A 27211-nucleotide genomic window follows, 5' to 3' on the forward strand; every position below is an offset into this window, starting at 1 on the left:
TTGAGTATTAAATAGACAATGTCTGTAAAATGCTCATCTATTAGTTCTGGATTCTGGTTCTGCATGAAGGGAAAATGGAAGTCACCACTCCATACCAAGTGAAAAGCTAAACAGACTGAAAAAATCAGCAACTCTTCTTAGATCTGCAAAGAAGTGAAGTTACAAGGCAACCTGCTACCCCCAAAACTGAAGGGACAACCAGGTGAATACAGAGAGTCACAATTCACTATAGCAAAAACTCAAGAGCTGAATTATCTTTGGGACCAGTGCCAAGTAAGAAAATTACAATTGTAAATGATGAATTGCTCAAGCTTCAGTGAGGACGAGTTGCAGAGATAAAAAGTTTAGTGTTATCTGTTGAAGCTCCAGTAGGTTTCCATGTAAATATCAAATAAATATTCTCTTGTGCTTCTGGCAAGAGAGAAGAAGAAATCATTTCGAACATACCAGAGCACTCTGTTCTCCTTAGCAATGAGAAACTATTTAACCAAAGCTTAACCTGGTGAGATTTTTTTATCAGAGCCTAACTAACCTGGCAGAGGAGGGGGAAGAAAACCTTAAATCCTGTGAATTCTACTCAGTCTATCTAGTGGTGAGAAAATACTGAGAAGCATTTATGTAGTTCACAATTTAGAGGCACATGCTCACTAAAGATTTGAGACCTACTCCCATGATTACCACACACACAGATCCCCTGCACACCTTACTACTAATGTTCTTTTCACAGAACTTCCTTTTACCCAATACATTATCTCCAGTTATCAAGAAAAAAATTGCAAGGCATAAAGACAAAACCATGCAGTTTGAAGAGACAGAACAAACATTGGAACTGGACATGCCAGGGGTATTGGAATTATCAGACCAGGAATTTCAAACAGTTATTATTAATATGCTAAGGACTCTGGTAGGTAAAGTAGACAATATTCAAGAACACATAGACAATGTAGGCAGAGAGATGCAGAGCCTCAGAAAAAACCCAAAAGAAATAGGAACAAAAAATGTGCTCTTGATGGACACAGCTGAGAAAAGAATCTCTGAACTTTAAGATGTCAACAGAATCCTCCAAAACTGAAAACAGAACAAAACTCAAAAAAAAAAAAAAAAAACCACAGGATATCTAAGAATTGTGGGACGACCGCAAATGGTGCAAAATACATGTAATGGAAATATCAGAAGGAGATGAGAGAAGAAAACAGAAGAAATATTTGAAGCAATAATGACTGAGGATTTCCTTAAATTAAAGTCAGACACAAAACCACAGATCCAGGAAGCTTGGAGAACACCATGTAGGATAAATACCAAGACAAGAACTAAACTAGGTATCACACATTCAAACCTCAGAAAATCAAAGATTAAGAAAAAGTCCTGAAAGAAATCAGAGGGGAAGAGGCAACTTACCTATAGAGGAACAAAGATAGGAATTATACCTGACTTCTCAGAAACCATGCAAGCAAGCAGAGAGTCAAATATTTAAAGTGTTGACAAGGTATGGCAAAACCAATACAGTATTGTAAAGTAAAATAAAGTAAAAATAAAAATTTTTTAAAAATAATAAAATAAAGTGTTGAGAGTAAAACAACCCACCAACCTAGAATTCACTGCCCTCTGTAATAATCTTTCCTTCCAAAGTGAGAAGAAATGAAGACCTTCTTGGGCAAACAAAACTGCAGAGAATTTGTAGCCAGTAAACCTTCCTTGCAAGAAATGGCAAAAGAAGTTCTTTACAGAGACAGGAATTAATATAAGTCAGAAACTTGGGTCCACATAAAGAAGAAAAGAACACAAAGGAAGGAACAACTGAGGGTAAAACACCAACTCTTCACTTGTTGTCCTTAATTGATCTACTGGTAACAATCTGTGCAAAATACTAATGGCAACACTGTATTCAATTATGTATACTTACATAAACATAACACTGGGGGTATAGCCCTTATTTGAAAGTGAACTTGAATTAGTTGTAAATATATGTTGCAAGGAGCTTCCAAGGTGGCCTCCGTGGTAAAGAACCCAGCTGCCAATGCAGGTTAAGAAACAAGAGTTCGATCCCTGGTTCAGGAAGATCCCCTGAAGGCTGGCGTGGCAATCCACTCCAGTATTCTTGCCTAAAGAATCCCCATGGACAGAGGAGCCTGACCGGCTGCAATCCATAGAATCTCAAAAAGTCGGACAAGAGAGAACCAAATTAGCACATACACACATTAATGCAAACTCCAGGGAATGCTAAAAACTTTTTTAAAAAGTAAGCTTAACTGATATGCTTACAAAGGAGAGAAAATGGAGTCACGTAAAGTCTCAGTTAAAGCCACCAAAGGCGGGGGGCAGTGGGGGGCAGGGGGAGACTAGAAGGAACAAAGAACAAGGACACAAATAGAAAACAATAATATATATTAGATACAATTCAATTGTATCAATAACTTCTCTGAATGTCAATGATCTAAATGCACCGGTCTAAAGACAGAGGTTGTCAAAGTGGTTCAAAAAACAAGATCCAGCTGTATGTTGTTTACAAAGAAACTCATTTAAATAAAAAACATCATAAATTACAAGCTGATGGAGGGAGAAAGATATGCTTTGCTAACACCGAAATCATATTGATTATATTCTTTGCAGCCAAAGATGGAGAACTTCTATACAGTCAGCAAAAGCAAGACCAGGAGCTGACTGTGGCTCAGATCATGAACTCCTTATTGCCAAATTCAGACTTAAATTGAAGAAAGTAGGGAAAACCACTAGACCATTCAGGTATGACCTAAATCAAATCCCTTATGATTATACAGCAGAAGTGAGAAATAGATTTAAGATACTAGATCTGATAAATAGAGTGCCTGATGAACTATGGAATGAGGTTCGTGACATTGTACAGGAGACAGGGATCAAAACCATCCCCATGGAAAAGAAATGCAAAAAAGCAAAATGGCTGTCTGGGGAAGCCTTACAAATAGCTGTGAAAAGAAGAGCAGTGAAAAACAAAGGAGAAAAGGAAAGATATAAGCATCTGAATGCAAAGTTCCAAAGAAGAGCAAGCAAAGATAAGAAAGCCTTCCTCAGGGATCAATGCAAAGAAATAGAGGAAAAGAACAGAATGGGAAAGACTAAAGATCTCTTCAAGAAAATTAGAGATACCAAGGGAATATTTCATGCAAAGATGGGCTCGATAAAGGACAGAAATGGTATGGACCTAACAGAAGCACCCCATCTATGGGGTCGCGAAGAGTCAGACACGACTGAAGTGACTTAGCAGCAACAGAAGCAGAAGATATTAAGAAGAGGTGGCAAGAATACACAGAAGAACTGTACAAAAAATATCTTCATGACCAAGATAATCATGATGGTGTGATCACTCACCTAGAGCCAGACATCCTGGAATGTGAAGTCAAGTGGGCCTTAGAAAGCATCACTAGGAACAAAGCTGGCGGAGGTGATGGAATTCCAGTGGAGCTATTTCAAATCCTGAAAGATGATGCTGTGAAAGTGCTGTATTCAATATGCCAGCAAGTTTGGAAAACTTAGCGGTGGCCACGGGACTGGAAAAGGTCAGTTTTCATTCCAATCCCAAAGAAAGGCAATGCCAAAGAATGCTCAAACTATCGCACAATTGCACTCATCTCACACGCCAGTAAAGTAATGCTCAAAATTCTCCAAGCCAGGCTTCAGTAGTACGTAAACCGTGAACTTCCAGATGTTCAAGCTGGTTTTAGAAAAGGCAGAGGAACCAGAGATCAAATTGCCAACATCTGCTGGATCATGGAAAAAGCAAGAGAGTTCCAGAAAAACACCTATTTCTGTTTTATTGACTATGCCAAAGTCTTTGACTGTGTGGCTCACAATAAACTGTGGAAAAATGAGAAAGAGATGGGAATACCAGACCTGACCTGCCTCTTGAGAAATCTGTATGCAGGTCAGGAAGTAACAGTTAGAATTGGACATGGAACAACAGACTTGTTCCAAATAGGAAAAGAAGTATGTCAAGGCTGTTTATTGTCACCCTGCTTATTATGCAGAGTACATCATGAGGAATGCTGGGCTGGATGAAGCACAAGCTGGAATCAAGACTGTTGGGAGAAATATCAATAACCTCAGATATGCAGATGACACCACCCTTATGGCAGAAAGTGAAGAGGAACTAAAAAGTCTCTTGATGAAAATGAAAGAGGGGGGTGAAAAAGTTGTCTTCAAGCTCAACATTCAGAAAACTAAAATTATGGCATCTGGTCCCATCACTTCATGAGAAATAGATGGGGTAACAGTGGAAACAGTGGCTGACTTTATTTTGGGGAGCTCCAAAATCACTGCAGATGGTGACTGCAGCCATGAAATCAAAAGACACTTACTCCTTGGAAGGAAAGTTATGATCAACCTAGATAGCATATTAAAAAGCAGAGACATTACTTTGCCGACTAAGGTACGTCTAGTCAAGGCTATGGTTTTTCCAGTGGTCATGTATGGATGGTGAGAGTTGGACTGTGAAGAAGGCTGAGCACCAAAGAACTGATGCTTTTGAAATGTGGTGTTGGTGAAGACTCTTGAGAGTCCCTTGCACTGCAAGGAAATCCAACCAGTCCATTCTAAAGGAGATCAGTCCTGGGTGTTCTTTGGAAAGAATGATGCTAAAGCTGAAACTCCAGTACTTTGGCCACCTCATGCAAAGAGTTGTCTCATTGGAAAAGACTCTGACGCTGGGAGGGATTGGGGGCAGGAGGAGAAGGGGACGACAGAAGATGAGAGGGCTGGATGGCATCACTGACTCGATGGACGTGAGTCTGAGTGAACTCTGGGAGTTGGTGACGGACGGGGAGGCCTGGTGTGCTGCAATTCATGGGGTCGCAAAGAGTCGGACACAACTGAACGACTGAACTGAACTGAACTGACTGAAGAGTAATCTGAATAAGGCAGGAGAATAATTTCAGACAGATCGGACTTCAGAGCAAGGAAAGTTCTAAGGGATAAAAAGAGAGGTTTTAAGTATGATAAAGGGGTCAATTCTCTAAGAAGACATCAGTTCTTAAAGAGTATGTACCTAATAATAGGGCATCAAAATATGAGAGGGAAAAACTGATGTAACTGCAAGGAAAAACACATGGGTCCACTCTCACAGCTGGAAATTTCAATATCCTGCTCAGAAAAAGACAGATCTAGCAGGCAGAAAATCTGTAAGGACACAGTCAAACGCAACACCTCCATCAGTGAATTAGGTACGATTGACATCCATACACTACTTCCAACAGCAGCACAATACACATTCTTTTCAAACTTAAAGGGAGCATTCACCAAGACAGCCCACACTCTGAGCCAAATGAGGCTTATCCCTAAGGGTGTAGATGTGGAAAGAAGTAGTTGTCATTGCTATGGTTGTCATTATTATTTTTTGGAAACAGTGTGAGAGGAAAACATTTAAACCCACAGTTCTGAGGAGAACTACATTCTCGAACATTGGAAGCAGATCAAGATGAAACACAAGCACAGTCTGTTCTGTAGCAATAGCTCACACACGGTCACTAAATAAGGGAACCATATCTATATGATGAGCTACTTTTGTCTGTTCACGGTGAATTTTCCTAGGAAAAGGACACAGAACAGAAAGAACCTCCAGCATCATGAATGGTGCCTGCTGTACAAGCAGGGAGCCCTTTCAGCTCAGTTTAAGAAACCTTAAGATACGTGCCTGCAGCGAGGGCTCCCCTCCCATCACCCCCAGCCTCACAGCATCCCCTGCTGGTGGCAGGTGGGCTCAGGGGCTCACTTCCAAGTGCATCTCTGAGTGCCCACAGGCCAGGCATCTGCACCCTGTTGGTTTTGTGCATTTTCGTATCCATGAGGCCCTTTTCATAAGGCGTGTGGTTAGAGTTGTACACAGGTTTTGAACTGCCTGCTCCAAATCCTGATTTCTCCATAAATTCTCTTATGTTTAATACACAAAGTGCTTTTTTTTTCTACAAATGCATATATTGTTCTGTAGCAGAAGGATCTACAGCTGATTTCCAGCAACAGGATTTTCATTACATGAATAGCCCCATTTGCAAGAAAAGGCTGAATGCCAAACATTTATTTCTAAACAGAACAATTCTCTGTAAATACTGTATATCATGTTCCCACTAGGCTCAGAGCTCACTACTACTGCCATAGAGAATCAGAGCCTCACGAGTCATCGGATCTGCCCTCTGTGATCTTACAAACTGCCAATGGGGGCTTGCAGGTACTTGTGCTGGGCAAGTGTAAGATGCAAGGCATTTTACATTCTGTCATAACTCAGTCACACAAGTAATTAATGCTCTGGACATGCAAAGGAAGAGAGATTGCTCTCTGGGCTAAGTGACTAGGGACATTTTTAAAATAAAAATGTTCTTTACCTGGATTATTCATTCACCCAGCCAGAATATTTATTGAGCACCTATTGTGCCCTAAGCTCTGTGCTAGGTGCTGGAAATCCTAGGAAGATCAAGTCAAATATCGGCCCCTGTGCTCATGGAGCTTATAAGGAAGACAAACCTTAAATAAAGAAATGTAAGAATTGTTTAATTTCTATTTTACTAAGGGATCAAAATAAAGAAAAAAACCTTGAAGTCAGAGGAAATTTTATTAGAGGGGTGAGAAGAGAGGAGGTCATTCTTGGGGATTCTGTTAGATGGTTTTCCATGTACTTAATTGTCATGACTTCAGGCCTCTCAGTTCCATGGCAGCCAGGGAGCCCTTGGTTCCTTCCCAGATGGCCGCCGTGGCACTGCAACATTTTGCATTGGTTCATCCTGAATGCTAGTCATAAACTCTGATGAAGGAGCCTCCTCACCAAGGAGCACTGAAACTGCAGTCTTCCTTCTTCTCTTGCTCTCATACTTAGGAATCACTAGTCATCTGGATACCCTATCAGTAAATTTGCTCTTGCTGCTCAGAGCTGCCTCCTCACATCAAGAGGCAAAATGCTACCTTGAACCTGGGCTCACACACTCGGCCCTTGAAAACTCTGGGTAAGTATCACACCCCTAGCTTTGTGTGGGAGAGTTACTTTACGAAAGAGCCCTGGACATCTGAGCTAAAGGAATCCCAATATTTATTGGGGCAGAGGATGGGGGGAGAGTGGGAGGGTATGGGATAGCTTGTTGATGTGCTAATTTGATCTTGTCCTTACAGTCTCTTTTCCCTCACACTCATCTCCACCTCCAATTCCATGCAGGTAGATGGGCTTTTGTGCTTCCTGAATCTAGAGAAAGTTGTTTTGCTAGGCAAAACAAACAAACAACAAAGCTTCTGGAAGACAACGTCTCTTTCATTCTCTTATGAAAGTCTGAGTTTTTAAAGAGATTGGGGTAAAGCAGTTCAGAGGGGATGGTAGCAGGTATTCCTAAAGAAATTGGGAAAGAACTTAAAGCTTCTGCAGGGAACAAGTGCAGCAGAGAACTGAGATGGCCCTACGTTGGCTGGAGGGCTGCTGGGTTTCCATTCACAGCTGGCTTCCTCATTTCTTTTGAGAGGCAATGAAGTGGGGGGTACACCTAAATTCAAGCCTTAAGCAAGATTTTTCCTTTCTTTCCTCCAGCATAGCTCAAAATTCCAGAGCTCCTGGAAGCATCAGACCCCTATGTAGTCTTGGACTCTGATTCTCAGCTCCCTTTCTCAATAAGAACACATACATGACCCTGGAAATAGATGGGGAAAGTATGCTAATAATCTCACCTGAGATTAAACTTGCACCAGCCCTGTGGAATGAGGGAGGGGGGGCGGGGTTGGAATCAGATGTGATTTGATTTCAAATAAGTAAAGTTTTATGACAAGCATTTCAGACGTATCTGTCTTCACAGCCTAAGAGTCCTATCCACTATACTTAATCTCTTTTTCCACTCTTTACTTTGTACAACTAAATAATTAATTGCCTTGATAGCCTGTCACTATGTTGTTCTTTAATTGTTAAACATGTGTTAATAATTCAGAAATCTGCTGGTGACCTCCCAACACTTCCATGATTCTCACAGGCCTCAAAGCTCTTTGAAAGTCGGTCGTTCTTGAATGCAGAGTCAGTTAAAAGCTTTCTGGTTTGGTCCACTCTCTAGAAGGCATCTTGTTTGCCAGTAAGGTCCTAGGGTTAAATGGAAGACAGAGTTCAAGGATTTTGAAGCTCCGATTCAATTATAGTCAATGAGTGTAAGAGATTCAGATATGTCACCGTTGAGTGCATTCACCCGGCCTTGGGGAGTGCCTTTTTTTTTTTTTCCTTTAAGCTAGAGAACTCTGTCATTGGAGAAACTTCACTCCTGGGATTTAGGGTTGCCAGACCCTATTAGTCAATTTAATCCCCATTTCAAGCAGCAATAGGTGAGAATGAATGGATAAAGTGGTTACATACGGCTTCCAGGAGATTAGCGCTCCATTTTGTCCACTGGTCATTTCCCCACACCATGTTCTGTTCTTGAGGCAGCCTGATGTAGGGGTAGTTGAGCTCCAAAGAGGAGCTGCCCTTCCTTCTGCTATGAAATCTCATCAGATTTCCAGGCACTGGGTGGTCAGGGGGGAAAGTTTATTACTTCAATACAGATTTAGTATAGATAGAAGTCCCTCAGACTATCAGGTCTTTGTCATATGCACTGATTATATGGTTTTAAAGATATAAAAAATCTAAAACATTAAAATAAAACACCTTACAAATAAACTAGGAACAAGAATCTTGTCCAAGACCAATTAGAGTGGGTATGGAGAAAACTGGGGCGTGGACCCAAGTCTCAATCTGGCGTTGTATTTGTCTCGCTGTCTCTTCAACTAGTCAAAAATAATTCTACTTTATTTCTAACCCTTCCCTGAATCTCAAAGATTTGCTTTTTTTCGCTTGCATCTAATTTTCTCTGTGGCATTTTGGGAGCCCTCCAGGAACTGAGCATCAGCAGGAAGATTATTTTAAGCTGAAAAATCTTGGTATTCGGCAAGCTTTGAATACCATTAATTTCCATATGTTCTGAGGGTTATTAAATGTTTTTCATGTGTTTTTATCCCCCATATCATTTCCTTCTTGGGTTCTCTCCTGACTGGGACCGTATCGCCGACCCCAGTAAAAGGTTCTGTTGCTTTAGTGCACTACTGTTCTTAACTGATAGTTAACATTTGACATCTGGGATCTATGTCTGCTGCATAAGTGGCTCTGAGCCAGACTCAATTTGCTGCTTTCATCAAACTATTTGTCAGCCTTTGAAGTTGGGACATGCAGTATTATTCATTTGTGATGTCATTGCACTAGGCAGAACTTTCAAAGTTAAATCCTCTAAATATTCATGATGAACATTTTTGTCAAATACTAAGGATCACCAAAATTAGTTGTGGCACTGACTGCTGAAATGAAATGATACCTAATTCTGAGGGTCGGTCCGAAAGCTCGGTTCTCATCTCCTATGCGATACCAGCACTCGGTCTGAGCAGATATCAGAAGTGACCCCTCAGGTTACAGAGTACCAAGCTCTTAGCAGGATGCTAAAGATGTTAGGCAGGCCTGGAGTTTTCCCTGAAAATAATCAGAGAATTTTAGGAACAGACCTAAGCACTAAAGGTCCACCAATTCTTATTCCAAGGACCTTGAGGATGAGCCTGGAGAGGCAGTTTCAAGAATCTCTAACTGAAATTACTACCTCCAAGAAATATCCCCACTCCCATTTTCATTGCAGGGTTATTCACAATAGCCAAGATGTGGAAACTACTTAAGTGACCTTCAATAGAGGAATAAAGAAATTGTGGTGTGTATGTTCAAAAGAATATCATTCAGCCATAAAAAGAAGGAAATCTTGCCATTTGTGACTACATGAATGGACTTGAGGGCGTTATGCTCAGTGAAATAAAGTCCAACAGAGAAAGACAAATACTGTATGATTTCATTTATATATGAAATATAAATATGCCAAACTCATAGGAACAGATAGTAGAGAGGTGGTTGCCAAGGACTAGGGGGAGGTGAGTGAGAAATGGGAAGATAACAGCCAAAGGGTACAAACTTCCAGTTATAAGACAAACACGTTCAGCATGGTGACTCTAGTTAACAATACTTCTTATATACTTGAAAGTTTCTAAGAGAGTAGATCTTACATGTTCTCACCACCAAAAAAAAAAAAAAAAGAATTATGTGGGGTGATGGAGGTATTGTGGGCTTTGTGTGTAGGCTCAGTTGTGTCTGACTCTTGTGACCCTTTGGACTGTAGCCTGCCAGGTTCCTCTGTCCATGGAATTTTCCAGGCAAGAATACTGGAGTGAGTTGCCATGCCCTGGCTCTAGAGGTTCTTCCCAAGCCAGGAATAAAACCCACGTCTCTTGCAGCTCTTGCATTGGCAGGGGATCCTTTATAACTATTCCACCAGGGAAGCCCAGATGGAGGTGCCAACTAAGTTCATTGTCGTAATCATTGCCCAATATATAAGCGTATCAAATCATCAAGTTCTATACCTTAAACTCACACATGCTATCTGTCAATTTTATATCAATAAAGAGAAAAAAATTAAAAGGAAAAAACTTAGGAGGATTCCTTTGGGAAACATAAAAGAATTCTTAATGAAGGCTTTACTGTGTAACCAAGTAACTATGTAACCCTGACAAGATACTCTTGCAAGGAAAGCGTGTCATAAGCTCTTTAGGAGCCTGGAATGAGAACTGCCTTGGCACAAGACAAAGTGGACCATCCATCATTCTTCCTACCAAAAAGCTCATGTCCACGTTTCTGGCATGAGTAAGATACAGCTCCAGGGTAATTTGAAGGTGGGGATGGAATCGGCGTCCTGGAAAAAACTTAATTATAGATATAGAGGGAGATTAGAAACAGATGGTGTAGTAGGAGAATTAGTGGAGAAAAGAGGCTGAATAACTGATTTACATGGAATACCAATCACCACCTACGTAGGCCACAGGTGTCTTTTCATTCTCCCAAAGGAGAGGAGGCACTGAGGCCTCCCCGGTCCGATCTCAGAAGCCCAGGCAGAATTAGCAGGCTTGGTGAGTACCCACATTTCAGATGGTAATTCAGCCAGGAAAGCAGGGAGCAAGAAAGAAACGACACGGGGGAATCAGTCTTTCCAGAAACTGATCCGATTTCTTTATTTTTCAGGTTTGTTTATATATCTTTTTGTTATATATAGGGATGAATACAGAGTCACGCAGGGGTCAGCAGACCTGACCCTTGTCACAATTAGGTGCTTCATATAAAATTATATAAAGGTCTTATGAGTTTCATCATCTTTTAGCCATGAGGTCTGCTGACATTTTATGGCCCTTTCTGATACCGGTCAGTTAACCAGAAAACTTATTTTTCCAGGGGTGATTTTTTCTTAAATCAGGTGCCATCCTCCAAATAAAGTTGCATTCCTATAGGGTGAGGGTGTAGTTAATTACAATTCAAGAAAGGAATTTACTTAACCTAAGGTTTAACATGATTAATCTTAAAGGTTAATACTTATTTCTCCTATATGCTAGTTATATTCATTCTAAGGGCAGGAATATGGAGATTTAGCAGCAAATATTGGCTCAACAAATGTAAACGCTTCACCAATGTTTCCCTTAAGATCTATTTTGTCTTAAGATAGTGATAAAGTTACATTTTTACATAGCATAGTGATTTATAGTGATTTATAACAAAGTACAGTGATCTATAACAAAAGAGAAGATTCATTAACTCAAAAGTCTAGTATTGCTAACATCAAAAAACTACTATATTTCCTTTTCTATATTCCAAATACATTGATTAAGATATTCCCAGGTGCCTAAGGATATGGAGGCCTGATGGCAATCATTGACTCATCAATGAAAAAAGCCCTATGCTAATACTCCAAACTCTCTGTGCTGTTTATGGTTGAGAGATTGTCACACACACGAGCTAGTCTGTCAGCAGAGAGGTTTGACCTGAGACATCCTTGTCACACCCAGGGCAGGGAATTAGCAGTAATTATTGGCACGACAAATGAAGAAAAAACCCTTCACCAATATAATTCCTAATCAACCCACTATACTATACTAATGATCTTCTAACTTCTCAAAAGAGTCTGTATTTAGAAAGTTTTAAAACATCCCGTGCCTCTCACAGTTGGGAGGCTGTAAACAATCACATGCGGCTGGACGAGCCTGATCAGGCAGGCCAGAGAACCTTCAGAGTTCATAAGGTGAAACACTGTTGTCACACCCAGGAATTTTTATTAACTGGAGCTGCAAGTTAACTCCTTTTCTGAGAGAAATGGTTATGGGGGAGAGCTCCCCGTAAAGTACTCTGGTTTGGGGGGTAGATGTTCGGGAACAGGGGGTTTCCTGAGGCTTAATCACGCCTTTGCGTATGCCAAGCTTCCTTCCTCATGACCTTTGCCATGGGCGGAGTTCCTCATGCTGGCTCCCAACACAGCTCAGATGAAGTATTCATAAAATTGAAAAACTAAAAAAGACCTCCACTGTCCTATGGGAACCAATCAACTTTCTTCACTCTATGATGGACAGACATATTAAAAAAATTTCTACAACTTGAAAGATATCACCATTAAAAATGTTTGTTACTCTCTGCCTGTATTCCAGGATCCATGTAGTAAATTTCAATTAAGAGTTAGTGATCTAGGGAGAAAACTCACCTCCTGGTGAATGAATATGTATCCTTTTTATCATCACATGATTAAAGTTTAGTCCTCACTTCATTTTACATTTTTGATTGCCTAAGAACTCATTACTAAAGTGAATATTATAATAATAGCAGCTATTTCAGCCTGGGTTTATCCTTTCATATATAAGTTTTCATTCCTTATTATATGAGTCTAATTACTTTTCTTTCTTTTATTGTCACTCATCTCAAAGATGCTTTATAAATAGGCAGGGTCTAACTAATTACATTAAAAATTAATAAGGGCAATCTAAAAGTCACATTAATCCCAACTTAATTCCAGACTCTGTTGTGTGCACAGGTCACAGTCAACTTCCACATACCTTGAAAGTAAAAGTGTTATTTGCTCATTCATGTCTGACTCTTGCGACCCCATGGACTGTAGCCTGCCAGGCTCCTCTGTCCATAGGATTCTCCAGGCAAGAAGACTGGAGTGGGTATCAAACCTGCATTGCAGGCAGATTCTTTACCGTCTAAGCTACCAGGGAAACCTTAGCCCCTGAGATAAGTCAGCCTGACAGGGCTAGCCAGGCGGTTGTTGTGGGAATCCTGTCCAGCAGTGAGAGGAGTGAGCAAGAAGGAAGGCAGAGAGATACAGATTTCCCCCCAACCCCCAAGCCAAGGTGGCTGTGGAAGCAGGAAGGGGAGAGCTAGGGTTGGACATGAGCCACCTTATCTGCATGGAAGTTTTTTAGATTCACTGACCTCAAAAACATTTAGAGCTGAATTAAAGGAGTCATGGTGTATCATGCTGTCCACAACATGGAATGTTGTCCAGCGCAGTAATGCTCACAGATGCAAATGGGAAAGACAAGATGTTTGCCTCCACCTCAACTACATTCCTATCACACACATGATGCTTTCTGCTTGGAACAATATGAAATTTTTAGAGCCCTGATTCCTTCCTTCCTTCCTACTGTCCCTCTTTCCTTCATTTCTTCTTTTTCCCCTTCCTTCCTTACCTGCTCCTTCCCTGTTGTTCCTGGGACAGAGCCAAATGTCTGTGGGGATCCTGCTGTGGGTGGTCTCTATGAGAGGCTGGCAGCTGTGCAGGATTCCAGACAGGCTGGCTGGTTTCTTCCCCAACATCAGGCACAGTCTGTGCTCAGCAAGAGTGCGTGGAACTGAGTTGAGTCCTTTCCAAGAGACCATGAAGATTATAGAATCTAAAGACCAATGAAATCTATAAAATATTCAGTGTATCCATTCATTTGAAAACAGAAATCACGTTGAGTGGTAGAGGGAGTCAAGAATAATTCCCTATCTAGGCCATTCAGATGTGAGTGCTCCATAAATGGTCACTCAATAAAGATGAACTTTGATGAGAAAGGTGAAAATCAAACAAAGCATTAAATAAATACAGTCAACAGAAATTCCTTTTTCAAGCATATATCAAATGCAGTGATTCATTTGGATTCAAATGTGTATATATTTCAGGTTGACGGATAAAAGGTGACTTAGGGAGACACAGAAAGTAATTGCATCCCTGACACTAAGTGTAAAATGCAATGACGGTCTTTATTAATCTGGGTAAGGTGTTTATGTCTCTTGAAAGACAGTCATGGAATGGTTCTATCATTCTTTAAACAAGTTAGCTCTGGTCTCTCCCCCACCCCCAACTCTCTGTGCTCTGTACAGTCAGTGACACAGATGGTATTACTTTTTAGGAAGAAGACTGCCTCCAATATTAGTCTTCCAAGCTAAAACCTCTCAACCAGCACTTTATTCGTGGCAAGATGCATCGCCTATCCCTTGAGAAGTCATGAGTACAGTCTCCCTTTAAGGGCACTTAAAGTGGACTGAAATTGAATAATCTTTGCAATTTACTATGGCTATTTCCCTCTGGTAGAAAATAAACTTAGACCTGCAGAGAGCTCAGAGAATCACAGCAAGCCAAAGATTTGGGGTTTGGAGAAAAGCCCTCCATCGTTTCCCACTCCCTATAACCACCCACCTTCAGGCCACAGATGAAAGAAAAGTATCTGTGCCCACAGATAATTTGAATGATTTCTCTGAATGTGACTCATTTAGATGAAACATATGGAAACTCACTTTGGCAAAAATGAACCAGGAAAGGTGGGGGTGGGGCAGGAGGAAAAAAATAATCTGTTTGACTAAATTACATCAAAAGCAAGGTTTCCTCTTCAACAGTACTTATATCCTCAATGGGTTATTCCACATTTATAAAACAGCTTATGTTCCATATAGACCTTAGAAATTGTTATGTTTCTTCTCATTTGTATTCAAAGGAGACACAAGGAAATCTCTAGATGTAAAATGTGATTATGTTCTGGAATTTGCAATACTGAATTTTTTCACTGGGCTGACTGAAAGAAAGTGAAAATGTTCTTTGCTCAGTCATGTTCGACTCTTTGTGAATCCATGGACCGTAGCCTGCCAGGTTCCTCTGTCCATGGGATTCTCCAAGCAAGAATACTGGAGTGGGTAGTCATTCCCTTCTCCAGGGGATCTTTCGAACCCGGGGATCAAACCCGGGTTTCCTGCATTGCAGGCACATTACCACCTGAGCCACTACCATAATCAAAATATGGATCCACCCAATCTCCATTTCCTTGGTGTGGCGTAGGTTTACTCCACGTTACACAACTTGTGCTCCCTAAGAACTTTATCCCTTGACTTACTGGTATTACTGGAAAAGTTGTATCAACATATAAGCTAGGCACGGTAAGAACTACTGGCCCAAATGTGATGGATATGAAGTCACTCTTATCTCAACATGACACCAACAACATGCACATAAGGGAGCAGTTATACTCAGTGTCATGCAGGATGCCGCACACAAAATGGTATGTCTGTTCCATCCTTATTCTGAGGAGCATACAATATCTGGTGGCCTCAGATAAAATTACAGATACAAGTTAGAATCATTCCACCAAAGCACTTGAGTGCACGTTAAGGAAGGGGCTCCTCATCTTTAGAGGCAGGCTTTGTGCCAAATGCTGTGACTCCCCCTCTCATGTCCCTTAATCCTACCATCTCTTTGTGCTTTGGATGACTCCACCACCAATTACCTGCATCTCTGGACTTGAGAGCTTTTTCCAGAGCCTAGAAGATCGCCCTACCGACATGTGCAGCCCAGGAGTGCTGGAAAATTAGCGCATCTCCAAAGCAACCCTCACCAAGGACCAATGAGAGTTGGAGGATAAATACCTCAGCTTCCTCACCTCTAAGTGGAATCATTCTGAGGCATGTGCTTTCTTCCATTTCCCAATTTCCCCAAGATTAAGCTATAATTGCTCACCTTGGTAACTAGTGTACCAATTCATCCTTGATTGACTGCCTTCCCATCCCTGTATCACTTTCCTCATCCTTCTCAATGTTCCATGCAACTCCTAAAGAAGCTCTTTGCACTTGAATCTTTGCCTCAGGTCAGCTTCAGAGGTAACCCAACTTATGACAAGGTGAGTCCACCCTCTAGGTTTGTCAGGAAATGCATCAGTGAGGAGCCACATCTGGACAAGAAAAAAAAAAAAGGAAAGTACTCATCTCTTCTATGACCAAACTTGAGAGGATTCATGGTTGTGCTGGTGTGACAGACACTGCTGGTTACATACTCCTCAGCAATTATTCCTCCCTCCATAGTCAATACAAATCAATTTGGTTTGGCCACAACAAGCTCAGAGTAGCTAAACCCCTCCCTCAGCCTCTGAGGATGAGCCAAGCTCCGTGCAAGTCAATGGGACTGTTCTATTAGCATTTGCTGATAGTCTTCAGGGAAGGGCAGTTGACTGAATACCAGTCTGTGAGGCATAAGCAGGACTTCACTGAGGAGATCTTTGTCCTGTAAATAAACAGAGAGCTGGAAAGAGGGAGAGCTTCATTTTTGGCCTTCACCTTCCTTCCTATTCAGGCCACCTTTGGGGGATGCTTGGAGTTATTGTAGTCATCTTATCCCCGTGAGAGAAAAGTCATTATATTGCTAAACCAACCCCAAAACTTCCTACCTCCAGACTTCATTTATGTAAGATCAAAGTTGGTCAAGATTTCTGTTGCTGACACCCCCATGTATCCTGGTTGATGCAGATGCAGTTCTAGAAACCAAATCAACAAGGAAGGATGGCTTGCAAGGAAAAGGGCTCAAAGTAGCAGTGGAAATGGGAAATCCCATATCATACTTTTCCTATGTATCATTTTCATAGTTCACTTTAAATGTTTCAGATGAAGAAGACTGATGTTAATATTCCATTTCTCTCCAGGGAGACTCCTCCCAGAACTGTCTCTATGTGGTAACAAAATTTTTAACCCAGCTTGGGTCCTCAGGCCTGCTTCCACCTCGGCCTGAATTCCTTCCCCTGCAGGTTCCTGCCTCACCTCCTTCAGGCCTCTGCTTGACTGTCACCTCCTCAATGACAATCCCCTATGAGATGACATTAGCTTTTATCTCATCATCTCTTCTCAAGGAGAAAATATATGGGGTAAAATGAGATTCATCCCATGAAGCAGGAAGGTTATTGCTGTCATTATAATTGGTGCATTAAAGCTTATAATGTGGCCCAGAGTGACCAGGTTATTAAAAGCTAATGCTACAGATTCGTGCACTATCAAAGAGACTGGCTGGGTCGATGCAAGATGCCGTTTTCAAATATGAAACACACAGAATTATTGGGCCCTTATTTTAAAGTCCTCTTAGCCACCTATTTCCAGTAATAGTAGTTAATATTAAGGAATCATCCTTTTGGTTGATCAAATTTCTTGCAGAATTTTTCTGCTTTCCTTTTATTTTGAGGAGATGGAGCACATATCTTAACTCCCATATTTTAAAATTGTCACCAAATCACGTGTTTCCCCTTAGGAGGGGAAAGGAGAATAGCTCTGGGCCAATATATCTCCTCTTTCCTTGAAATCTCTACTTGAATGACACAAAGCACCCAAACTTCATACCACATATGCAAGTCTTAAAAGTTATTCACACATCCCTCTCCTTGGCCTTTCTCTACCTGTACAGGATAGAAAGCTAAAATACTACATTTCCAAGCCTCCATTTAGTTAAGAGAGGTCATGAAACTTAGATCAGGCCAATGTGATGTCAGAAAAGTTCCTGGGGAAGAGAATCCTTCCCAAGTAAAAGGGAAAATCTTTGCTAGGATACAGCCCTCCACCTCTTGGCCCTTCTGCCAAGTTTCTACTTGTAAAGCAGGTACAAGGGCAGGGTCACAGCAGCCATCTTGAACCATGAGGAGATAAGCAAAGGGGTAAAGGGCTACACGTCACAGTAGGTAGACAAGAAAGAACCTCACTATCCCTGAACTGTTGAGCTACTTTTTAAGTCCTAGAATGTGTTACTGTAGGCTCTGTTCTGCAAACAGCACACACTCCTGACCATTCCAGTAGAACTTTCTGTTCTTTGCAGCTGATCACTAACATAAAGACAGGGACTGAACTCATGAAACCCCCTCTCACTTGGCCCCCTTTCCATTATCTTTTTCACAGTAAATAATATTTACATCCTCCTGAACATATAGGCCAGAAACCTAGGAGCTATTCTTGACAATATTCCCCCTTTCATGTCCATATTCAAGTCATCATGGCCTAAATGTCCAACCACAATCATCAGCTTAATTCCCAGTTCCAGATACCACTGTCCTTCATCAGAGTGACTGTGACAGCCTCCTTGATTGTCTCCCTCTCAATATGAGATCCTCACATTGAAGGAAACGAACCAACAGGGAAGGTGTCTTGAGCTAGAGAGTCTCAGTTTGAAAAGGTCAAGTCTTTCCTCAAAGGAAGTTATTCTTTCTTAACGGTTCTCTCAGTCATTGGGTCACAAGGATTTATCTCTTCCCACCTTCACATCTAAATAATGTGACTCAACCAAAGGAAGCAAGGAGTAGAGAGAGACTATATTTTGTGAGAGTGAGAAAATAAATATGTGTTCCTGAGGGAGGGATGTCTTTTCAGCCTAGAATCTGGAAAAGGATCTTTGTCTAGTTACCCTATAAGGATGATTAGGATGGACTGGAGAAAAACAGGGTGTGTAACATGTGACATTTTTCTCCACCTTCACCCAAAGATGCTGAACTCCATTTCACTCTATCCCTTTCAAGAGCCCAACTTGGGGGTCAGAAACCACAGATTTAAGCCTCCAATCTGCACTATGTGAACTTGGTGACATAGGTGGTCATTTTAGCCTCTCTGAATCACATATTTTACTTTGGCAACTAGAACAAGGTACTAGTTGGTAAAGACTGAACCCATGCAGAAATGTGCCAAGAATCAATGAGCTTATATATATGCACCCCATTTGTGCTTTGCAAAGCTTATATACACATTAGTACATTTATTTGGACTTCTCATTCCCCAGACTCTACACTCTCTTCACTGTATTTAGAAACCATAGCGTTATGTATTCTTTCACTCCTAATGAAAGAAGGTAATTCTCCCAAGGGCCACACCCTGAGTACCAGCCAGCTTTCCTGAAACTCCAGACTTTCTCTGTTGGCTTTGCCCTCTTTCACATGGCATTTCCTCAAGCCCCTCATGAAAATATCTTCCTTTGACCCAATTCAATGGTGTCCTGGGGAACAATTTACCCCCAGAAGTAAATTACAAGTTACACGCACAGGCACTAGCTGCTTATCATACAACTTTCAGGATCTTTCACACAAAACTAAGTGTGACAGGGAGAGACATACTGACCTTCTTTGATCAGGAGGTCAGGGTGTCTTGTGTTTATATCTGTGTTTGAGGTCACCAATCCCAGTAGAGGCTGTGGCACCTGCAGGTGTGACATGCACCCTATGTGAGACAGCCCCCACCATTCTTGGAACCAGCCCCAAATCCTCACCATCAACAATGCAGTAACTCATGGTGGCGGTTTAGATGTTAAGTCATGTCTGACTCTTGCTACTACATGGACTGTAGCCCGCCAGGCTCCTCTGTCCATGGGATTCTCCAGGCAAGAATACTGGAGTGGGTTGAACTTAAAGAAAAGCTAATCTCATCACCTCATTTCACAGGTGAGGAAATCTGAGACCCAAATGGGGCAACACTCAGAGGTAAACCCAGTCTCACGTTTCCAACAGGTCCTCTCCCAGACCTGCTAGTTCACTCTGTGTGGTTGTTAAAGGTCATTCACAAAGAAGCACTCTTTTGCTTTCAGCCTTCAGCCTCTGAAGATCCCCTCTGGAGCTATATTTAACATGCCATCTCCTTTCTGTCTGCTTATTCGACCATAACAAAATATCATAAACCGGGTGGCTTAAGCAATAGATATGTATTTGCTCACAGTTATGGAAGCTAGAATTCCAAGATCAAGGTGCCAACAGGGTTGCTATCCAGTGAGAGTTCTCTACCTTGGTTGCCGTCGGTTGCCTTCTCCTATGGCCTTGCCTCTGGGTGTGCATGTGGGGAGAGAGGAATAGAGAGAGAGAGTGGGAGAGATCTTCCCAATTTTTATAATACAAACATTTCTATCAGGTAAGGACTCCACCTCACTTAACATTAGTTACCTGTTAAAAGCCGTATTTCCAAATACAATCACATTGTATTAAGCATATGGATTAGTGCAGATGCGCATGCTAAGTCACTTCAGTCATGTTTGACTCTGTATGACCCTATGGACTGTAGCCCCCCAGGATCCTCTGTCCATGGGGATTCTCCAGGCAAGAATACTAGAGTGGGTTGCCATGCCTTCCTCCAGGGGATCTTCCTAACTCAGGGACTGAGCCCTCATCTTTTGTCTCCTGCATTGGTAGGTGGGTTCTTTACCACTAGCACCACCTAGGAAGCCCCATGAACTACTGGTGGGAACACAGTTCAGCCTCTAGCACTTTCACCACCCACTACTCAACAGTCTGATTTTATAACCCTTGAGCTCCAACTAGGCATTTGAAGAACATCAAACTGTATTAAGAATATCACTTATTGTTTTTAAATATACGCAGAACATGACAATGGTTACAACATTTATTCTTCTAGACCACGCAAAGTATTCATTTCACTCAACATGTGCTAAGTCGCTTCAGTCATGTCCAACTCTTTGCAACCCTAAGGGCAGAGGCCTACCAGGCTCCTCTGTCCATGGAACTCTCCGAGCAAGAATACTGGAGTGAGTTGCCATGCCCTCCTTCAGGGAATCTTCCTGATCCAGGGGTCAAACTGGGTCTCCTGCATTGCAGGTGGATTCTTTACCACTAGCGCCAGCTGGGAAGCCCTCACTCAATATGCTGCTGCTGCTGCTAAGTCGCTTCAGTCGTGTCCAACTCTGTGCGACCCCATTGACGGCAGCCCATCAGGCTCCCCCGTCCCTGGGATTCTCCAGGCAAGAACACTGGAGTGGGTTGCCATTGCCTTCTCTGCTCACTCATTATACCAGCCCCCAATTTACTGTGTCCGAGTAGTGAGTCCTGAACGTCTGTTTTGCCTAAAAAAGGAAAACAGACAATTCAGTGTATCACTCCCTAACTTTAATAACATCTGGAGACAATATGACAAGGTTGATGTACTATAACACTTGTTAAAGTGAAACTCAACCCACATTGCTTTTACAAACCACCAGGCAGCCAATTAAACATCCTACAGCCCATGAGCTCAGTGTCTGCTAACAGAAAGGCCAAGCAACCTCATTACTGGCAAGATTAATTTCATCACTTTTTTGTGCTAAGTGCCTATGAGTCACTCCCAAAATTTAAAACACAAATACAAAATATTAATGGAACTATTTCCCAAATGTGTGGAATTCCTCATGGCTCTCTCTGCCCACTCATTTCACCTCTCCTGGGTCACCTACCTACAAAACTCTACTGGCAACCCGCATTTTAGAAGACATGAGTTTAGGAACCTCAAAAACAAAAATAACAAGATGTGCCACCTTCTACATATTTGCAAATCCGGGATAGGGCATGCATTTTTGTACTGTAGGAAGAGTCCTCTGATCCAACAACTGGCATTTGTTCTCACATTGGAAGCTTTGCAAAAGAAAGAGAAGGAAAAGACAAAATTTAATTCTAACGTAGAAAGCAATCTGTTTTACAGCTGGAGGCATTCAGAAATGCGCAGCATGGAATGATGCTGTTTGTGCTGAGAGGTGTCTGGGGCGCTGAGATCCTCCCAGCTGGGAGTGCCTTGGTTCAGGTGCTGAAGCATGAAGTCCCCAGAGGGCCTGCTACTCCCTCTTCTTCACCATCCCCCAGGAGAGCTTTACTCACAAAACATGCACTCTGACCAATGACTGAAGTATATCAACTATTCTCATAGATCTTAAGGAAAACACACGATCCTAATTTTAGGTGTTTGAGAAGCAAAAAAAAAAAAAAGAATTTGAGTTTGCCAAGAAACATTATGGTGATAACCCTCTTACTTATATGTGAAACCCAAGGTCTATCCCAACTTTCAGACAATTAAAAAGTGATGCTCACAGCAGGGCTCTGGGCCCAGGTGTGGGTAACAGTATTTAGCAGGTATAGACATACCGTATACAAGTTCAGTCGCTCAGTCTTGTCCAACTCTTTAAGACCCCATGGACTGCAGCATGCCAGGCCTCCCTGTCCATCATCAACTCCTGACTCATGTCCATTGAGTCAGTGATGCAATCAAACCATCTTATCCTCTGTCATCCCCTTCTCCTCCTGCCTGCATTCTTTCCCAGTATCAGGGTCTTTTCAAATGAGTCATTTACAACAGAAATATAACAGTGTTGGTTAGTAATCATCTTAATGGGCTATAGACACACTTAAGTTAGAACGTAATATTCTGAAGTCGTTTCCTGAAATAAGACCTTTTACCAAAATACATTGTAAATGTAAAATGAAATGATAAAGGACTAGAAGGAAATGTAAACAAGTATTGTATTATCTAAGGAGGGAGGTAGTCTTTTTAAGTATGATACCAATGACAGAAATTACAACCGTAATAGATTTGACCACCTAAAAGCTAAAAGCAATCAAACAAATTAAAGGGGGGAAAACGTAAGAGCAACAAAGATTACTAACATAGAAAAGTACATCAACAAAATTGAAAGCCTAAAAAGAACAGAGAAAAAAATTTGGGCAACAAAGAAAACAGATAAAGAATGAGTAAACTTAATGTGGTGGCGGTTTAGTATCCAAGTCATGTCCAACTCTTGAGACCCCATAGACTGTAGCCTGCTAAGCTTCTCTGCCCATAGGATTCTCCAGGCAAGAATACGGGAGTAGGTTGCCATTTCCTTCTTCAGGGGATCTTCCCAACCCTGGAACTGAACCTGGGTCTCCTGCATTGCAGGCAGACTCTTTACCGACTGAACTACAAGGGAAGCCCCAAACTTAATGTACACAAAGCAATTAAAAATCAGGAAGAACCCCTGTGTGATTCCCTCCTTTGTGACTGTATCTCCATCCACTTTCTCTCCTACCAAGTATTAGTCAGTACCCCAAGGACAGTTTGGTTGAAATGAACATGAGTCCTTGAGGCCTAGAACTGACCAAAAGTTGTGATTTTAAAGTGGGTTATAATGGAAGAAGCCTGAGCACTGAAGAACTGAAGGCTGAGCATCAAAGAATTGATGCTTTTAAACTGGTATTGGAGAAGACTCTTGAGAGTCCCTTGGACTGAAAATAAATCAAACCAGTCAATCCTAAAGGAAATCAATCCTTAATATTCATTGGAAGGACTGATGCTGAAGCTGATGCCACCTGATGCAAAGAGCCAACTCATTAGAAAAGACTCTAATTCTGGGAAAGATTGAGGGCAGGAGGTGAAGGGTTCGACAGAAGATCAGATGGTTGGATGGCTTCACCGACTCAATGGACATTAGTTTGTGCAAATTACAGGAGATGGTGAAAGACAGGGAAGCCTGGCATGCTACTGTCTATGGGGTGGCAAAGAGTTGGACATGACTGAGCAACTCAACAACAATAATGGAAGATGACCTACAGTTATCTTTAAGATTAACTGATACAAAAGATAAATTGCACATTATTAAAACAGTGGCAATGAATTCTGCAAGCAGTGAAATTTGGCAACTTTAAAAATATCTATATAGCCAACAGTTTCCCTTGGAAGCTTTGAAATAGCACCACTTGTGGCTTAGAGTTAAGGGATGGTTCAGGGCCCATGCATATTAGTGGACAGTACTTGGTTGGTGTGAAGGAAGATGAAGAATCAGAAGATGAAGAAGGAGAAGGTACATCTCTAAGTATGTCTGGAAAGAGATCTGCTCCTGAAAGTGGCAGCAAACTTCCACCAAAGAAAAAGTCAAACTTGCTGTGAAGGTGATGATGATGATGAAGATAATGAGGAAGCTGAAGAAAAAGTTCCAGAAAAGGAATCCATATGAGATGTGTGTGTGTGCTAACTCACTTCAGTTCAGTTCAGTTCAGTTCAGTCACTCAGTCGTGTTCGACTCTTTACGACCCCATGGACCACAGCATGCCAGGCCTCCCTGTCTATCACCAACTCCCAGAGTTTACCCAAGCTCATGTCCATCGAGTCAGTGATGCCATCCAGCCATCTCATCCTCTGTTGTCCCCTTCTCCTCCTGCCCTCAATCTTTCCCGGCATCAGGATCTTTTCAAATGAGCCAGCTCTTTGCATCAAGTGGCCAAAGTATTGGAGTTTCAGCTTCAACATCAGTCCTTCTAATGAACACCCAGGACTGATCTCCTTTAGGATGGACTGGTTGGATCTCCTTGAAATCCAAGGGACTCTCAAGAGTCTTCTCCAACACCGCAGTTCAAAAGCATCAAATCTTCGGTGCTCAGCTTTCTTTATAGTCCAACTCTCACATCCATACATGACTACTGGAAAAACCATAGCCTTGACTAGACGGACCTTTGTTAACAAAGTAATCTCTCTGCTTTTTAATATGCTGTCTAGGTTGGTCATAACTTTCCTTCCAAAGAGTATATGTCTTTTAACTTCATGGCTGCAGTCACCATCTGCAGTGATTTTGGACCCCCCAAAAAATAAAGTCAGCCACTGTTTCCACTGTTTCCCCATCTATTTCCCAAGAAGTGATGGGACCAGATGCCATGATCTTAGTTTTATGAATGTTGAGCTTTAAGCCAACTTTTTCACTCTCCTCTTTCACTTTCATCAAGAGGTTCTTTAGTTCTTCACTTTCTGCCATAAGGGTGGTGTTATTTGCATATCTGAGGTTATTGATATTTCTCCCAGCAATCTTGATTCCAGCTTGTGCTTCATCCAGCCCAGCGTTTCTCATGATGTACTGGGCATATAAGTTAAATAAGCAGAGTGACAATATACAGCCTTGACATACTCCTTTCCCGATTTGGAACCAGTCTGTTTTTCCATGTCCAGTTCTAACTGTTGCTTCCTGACCTGCATATAGGTTTCTCAAGAGGCAGGTCAGGTGGTCTGGTTTTCCCATCTCTTTCAGAATCGTCTACAGTTTATTGTGATCCACACAGTCAAAAGTTGGCATAGTCAATAAAGCAGAAATAGATGTTTTTCTGGAACTCTCTTCCTTTTCCATCATCCAGTGGATGTTGGCAATTTGATCTCTGGTTCCTCTGCCTTTTCTAAATCCAGCTTGAATATCTGGAAGTTCATGGTTCACGTATTGCTGAAGCCTGGCTTGGAGAATTTTGAGGGTTACTTTACTAGTGCATGAGATGAGTGCAATTGTGTGGTAGTTTGAGCATTCTTTGGCATTACCTTTCTTTGGGATTGGAATGAAAACTGACCTTTTCCAGTCCTGTGGCCACTGCTGAGTTTTCCAAATTTGCTGGCATATTGAGTGCAGCATTATCATAGCATCATCTTTTAGGATTTGAAATAGCTCAGCTAGAATCCCATCACCTCCACTAGCTTTGCTCGTAGTGATGCTTCCTAAGGCCCACATGACTTCACATTCCAGGATGTCTGGCTCTAAGTAACTGATCACACCATAGTGATTATCTGGGTCATAAAGATCTTTTTTGCACAGTTCTTCTGTATTCTTGACACCTCTTCTTAATATCTTCTGCTTCTGTTAGGTCCATACCATTTCTGTTCTTTATTGACAGTCACTTCAGTTGTGTCCCACTCTATGCAACCCTATGGACTGCAGTCTGCAAGGCTCCTCTGCCCATGGGATTCTCCAGGCAAGAATACTGGAGGGGGTTGCCATTCTCTCCTCTAGGTGATCTTCCTGACCCAGGGATTAAACCCACATCTAAAATGCATAAGAATCAAACCAGAATGACAAGACTCAAAACTATCGACACCAAGATGAAAAGGTCAAGAATCTCAAAAACATAGGGAAACTCCTAAAACACCAAAAGGAGCTGATTCTATAGAACACATTAAGTAGAATGCAAGCAAGCATAGAAAAAGGTGTTTCTTTTCCCAAAGTAGAACCCAAGTTCATCAATTATATGAAAAACTGCATCTAGATGACTGACCAGAAGTATGTTCAAGATCTCTGGCAGTCAGAGAAATGTCTTTTAAGAAGATAGCTTAAACAGTTTGTTAAAATTTTCCATCTTATTTTTGTAACAGTTTATAATCTGACTGTCTTTTTTTTTTTCAGTTGGGATAGTGGCATCTTTATTTGTACAGGAAGGGATTGGTTTGTTTTATTGTATTTTCTAATTGAAGTTTCAATTTAATTTAAAGTTTAAAATAATTGATGAGAAAAAGATGAGTCCCCCAATAGGAAAAAATTATAGTCAAAGGACACACTCAGATAATTTACAAACACAGAACCCAAATATTTGGGTTTTTTAAGTATAATGTCCTTAGTAATAAAAGAAATGAAAAGTGTAAATATACATATATTTTTTCATTTACTAAGTTGACAATTTAAAAAGAAATAATGGAAGCAATTTTGGAAAAGAATGTGGGGAAACTTATAAACTGGGGCTGGGAATGACAACTTATCAGTTTATTTCCAAGTTTATAATTTTGCAGTAAGAATCAAAACTCCCAAAATTTACATTTTGTTTGACACTGGAATTCCAAACTCAACCTAAGGAAACAACAGTGGATAATTGCAAAAAATGAAGCTATAACACCCATGACCATGTTGTTTACCAGAGGGAAATAATATTGGGAATATCAATACAATATATTGTATTATATTTATACAATATAAGTGTATTGTATAAATACACTCATACAATAGAATATGAGGCAGTGATTGAAAATTATATCAGAAAGGCATTTACCACTATTAAATTTTGATAGGTTCCTAAAAAATAAAAACCTTTATTAAGCAAGAGAGTTCCAGAAAAACATCTATTTCTGCTTTATTGACTAACCAAAGCCTTTGACTGTGTGGATCACAATAAACTGTGGAAAATTCTGAAAGAGATGGGAATAACAGAACACCTGATCTGCCTCTTGAGAAATCTGTATGCAGGTCAGGAAGCAGCAGTTAGAACTGGACACGGAAAAACAGACTGGTTCCAAATAGGAAAAGGAGTACGTCAAGGCTATATATTGTCACCCTGCTTATTTAACTTCTATGCAGAGTACATCATGAGAAACACTGGACTGGAAGAAACATAAGCTGGAATCAAGATTGCTGGGAGAAATATCAATAACCTCAGATATGCAGATGACACCACCCTTATGGCAGAAAGTGAAAAGGGACTAAAAAGCCTCTTGATGAAAGTGAAAGTGGAGAGTGAAAAAGTTGGCTTAAAGCTCAACATTCAGAAAACTAAGATCATGGCATCT

The 27211-nt window shown here is 41.2% G+C and overlaps 1 pseudogene; it reads left to right on the plus strand.

The window, feature by feature from the left end:
• Positions 1-23549: 23549 nt before the first annotated feature.
• LOC138080779 (nucleophosmin pseudogene) lies at positions 23550-25986 on the plus strand (annotated as a pseudogene).
• The last annotated feature ends 1225 nt before the right edge of the window (positions 25987-27211 follow it).

This window comes from Capricornis sumatraensis, chromosome 6 (assembly GCF_032405125.1).
Source record: "Capricornis sumatraensis isolate serow.1 chromosome 6, serow.2, whole genome shotgun sequence".
NCBI classification, from domain to species: domain Eukaryota; kingdom Metazoa; phylum Chordata; class Mammalia; order Artiodactyla; family Bovidae; genus Capricornis; species Capricornis sumatraensis.